This window comes from Cebidichthys violaceus, unplaced genomic scaffold (genome assembly GCF_023349555.1).
Source record: "Cebidichthys violaceus isolate CVI_PGR_0920_01 unplaced genomic scaffold, fCebVio1.0.p SCAF_96, whole genome shotgun sequence".
Taxonomy (NCBI): domain Eukaryota; kingdom Metazoa; phylum Chordata; class Actinopteri; order Perciformes; family Stichaeidae; genus Cebidichthys; species Cebidichthys violaceus.
Window position 1 is genome coordinate 606,144 of NW_027176982.1, and position 3,522 is coordinate 609,665.

Consider the following 3,522-nt stretch of genomic DNA (forward strand, 5'->3'; position numbering starts at 1 on the left):
TGCAAGAGAAAACAAAAGAGCATAAATCCACAGCTTTGTAAAAATCACACCAATAAATGACGGCAATATTTGAGCGTCGCTCACCTTGTGCGGCCCACAAACAAAGCACATGCTCTGCTTGAATTAAACAAATCAGCAAGATCCTGCACAGAAGACAAAGACATCCAGTCAGAAACAGTACAGCAACTCCACAAACACTGACAATAGCTGGAAAAACATACCCCAAATGAACTCCACAAGCCATTTCTATGTTCTAAAGCAAGCAGCCTGATCAAAGCAACAACAGCCCTGAAGCTGCTCTGCATGTGTGCAGCAGAGAGGTAGCATTTATTGCAACCTGCATCCAATCACTGCGTGATGTGTCTCCCGGAGCACCTGAGAGTCAACCGACCAATCATCACAGGAAGCTGCAGCAGCGCAGCAGTCCACGCTGACCTCCTTTCAGCTCCAAACAGTTTTTCCAGATCCCATCAGAAGAGAATTTAATATACTTTATTTCAAACATTAAAATAAATTAATAGCTGTAAACATGTTTAACATATATTAAATATATTCAACAAGCCACATAAAAAAAATCTCTGTTGTGCAGAAGAAGAATTCACTCTTTCCTGCTCCTGAGATAACTAGCTGTGTTGTATGAGAATGTTCCAGCGCCAAGGCCGTCCTGCTGCTTGTTTTGGTTTCTGGCCTTTTGTTTTTCATAGTTGTTCCTATCAGTCTGAGACCAAAATGTCTGTAACGTCGGCCCACACCTTTGCTCATTCTGTATTAAGAATGCGCGTTCACTTTTTTTCTTCCTCACAGAGACTGTACGCATTCTGTTGTGATTGAACCTTCTCTGCGCAGAGAATAAATACTTAAAAGACAACCTCTGGTTTTTGGTTTTATTTATTTCAGCAGTAGTAACTCACGCAAAGCGGGTATGGGATTTTTTTCCACCACAAATAATCACACCCAGGAATGTATTTTCATGAACTCATTCACCAACGTCTTCCTCAGCTTCTTCTTAAAGATGTTCTTGAGAAAAGGTCCTGAGAAGAGTCTGTCAGATTCGTGACGCGTTCTGAAACTTCAGAATTGTTCAAACCCGTTTTCTAATAAAGAGGAATCTCATCATCCATGTGAATTGAAGGCATGTGCCGGTTGATCCTGATTAGCAGAAGTAAACGTCCTGTTAATCCCCCAAAAACTGCACGAGACTGCAGGGCCATCTGCACCCGAACAAGTCTAAAGAAGGTGGAGCACTGGACCAAAATTAAAAAAAAAAATATGCAAAATTGTTAAAAACACGTGTGAAGATTAATTTCTGTGTCATAATTGCTCATAAATTATGTTGAAACCACACCAAGTAGCTTCTTAGTGGAACAAAAACATTCATGAAATGCCGTTACTCAGTGTTGAAGCTTTAACGTGTTTATTAATTTTAAAAGACCAGAATGCTTTGTAATATACTTCAAATATTAAAAATATACATTTTAATACTATATTAACTGTAGAATTAAAAATAATTATTTTGCACAAACATGTCAGCACTCAAATGTTAAGTGTCCATAGATTCTTACAAGAACAAACTCTTAAGACAATAATTGTCTTTGTGAAAACTAACTCATTTGTACTTTTGTTTAACAATTTCCAAACAGCAGAAGTTTGGTTTTGTTTAAATGTAATAATTTGTGTCAAGTCACGTTTTAAAATTTACTCATTTCTGTCATGACCTCCAAAAGCTGCTGCAAATTTTCCACAGGACAGAAAATATCTGCGTCCTCCATGAATAAGACAGATTCCAATGGTCTTGATACCTTGCATATATTTATATACAGACAAAACAATTCAGGACCCAACATTGACACACCCCCCCCCCCCCCCCGTGAGACACAACGAATATCCAAACTTGTTTATGCAATGATTGCATATATAGCTTCAACCAGTTCAGCACAACTCTTGATACCATTTCATTTTATTGGGTAATAAGTTAAGCAAATTAAGATTTGACTTCTAAAAAAAGCAAACTATAACCAAATCTTTAATCTACATTATTGTACAAAGGACATAATGATGAACCATTTAAATATTGCACAAGTCAGTTTCTAGTGAAGTAGTGTTGATTGTCAAGTGTGACAGTAAGAACTGAAAAAGCTATATCTATCTATAACATGGCTTAGTGACATTGTTGTCAGATTCTCTAACCACAGCCATCTTTCCCCAAAATCCTCATGAACTCTCCTTCACATCTAGGTCAAGTGGTTAGAAATAGACGTTAGCTCATTCTTGACCTACGCAGCCAGGATTGTCACAATCCAGCTGTACGTTGTGGAGACCTAGTATTTACTGAGCGCTCACACACGGCATGTCAAGACTGGTTTAGAGGAACCTCTGTGCAACATGTCTTTTATACACTAGATGGCACCAAGCCTACAGCAATATGCACACATGCTGGGCTTTTACCAGTTCCACACAGCTAAGAGGTGAAGTCAAGACACAAAAAGATGCAAATGAAATAATTTATTTTAGTAAAACATCAATTATTCAACTGCTGCACCTATTTGAAGGAAAGAGATACACCAACATTAGAAACCACATTTATGCATGTAGAACATCAAGATGTGATGAAGTACTCACCTGCTGCTTTCTATATATATATGAAGGGATCCTGATCCACTTGGCCTTCGGATGAACACTCTGGACCTGTGGCTTGTAAGATGCAGAGGGCCGCTGGGGGGCCACGTAGGCCTGCTTCTGAGCAGAGGGCCGCTGGGGGGCCACGCCGGCCTGCTTCTGAGCAGAGGGCCGCTGGGGGGCCACGCCGGCCTGCTTCTGAGCAGAGGGCCGCTGGGGGGCCACGCTGGCCTGCTGCTGAACAGAGGGCCGCTGGGGGGCCACGCTGGCCTGCTTCTGAATAGAGGGCCGCTGGGGGGCCAGGTCGGTCTGCTTCTGAATAGAGGGCCGCTGGGGGGCCACGTAGGCCTGCTTCTGAGCAGAGGGCCGCTGGGGGGCCAGGTCGGTCTGCTTCTGAGCAGAGGGCCGCTGGGGGGCCACGCTGGCCTGCTTCTGAGCAGAGGGCCGCTGGGGGGCCACGCTGGCCTGCTTCTGAGCAGAGGGCCGCTGGGGGGCCACGCTGGCCTGCTTCTGAGCAGAGGGCCGCTGGGGGGCCACGCTGGCCTGCTTCTGAACAGAGGGCCGCTGGGGGGCCACGTAGGCCTGCTTCTGAGCAGAGGGCCGCTGGGGGGCCAGGTCGGTCTGCTTCTGAGCAGAGGGCCGCTGGGGGGCCACGCTGGCCTGCTTCTGAATAGAGGGCTGCTGGGGGGCCACGTCGGTCTGCTTCTGAATAGAAGGCCGCTGGGGGGCCACGCTGGCCTGCTTCTGAGCAGAGGGCCGCTGGGGGGCCACGCTGGCCTGCTTCTGAACAGAGGGCCGCTGGGGGGCCACGCTGGCCTGCTTCTGAACAGAGGGCCGCTGGGGGGCCATGTAGGCCTGCTTCTGAATAGAAGGCCGCTGGGGGGCCACGCTGGCCTGCTTCTGAAT

General features: G+C 45.9%; 1 long non-coding RNA gene across 1 annotated transcript; it reads right to left on the reverse strand.

Moving 5' to 3' along the window:
* Positions 1-2,487: 2,487 nt before the first annotated feature.
* Positions 2,488-2,733, reverse strand: LOC137868066 (uncharacterized). Its single transcript, XR_011102200.1, has 2 exons — positions 2,620-2,733; positions 2,488-2,539 (listed from the first exon to the last, which is right to left on the reverse strand). It is a non-coding gene; the product is annotated as an uncharacterized lncRNA (long non-coding RNA).
* Positions 2,734-3,522: the final 789 nt, after the last annotated feature.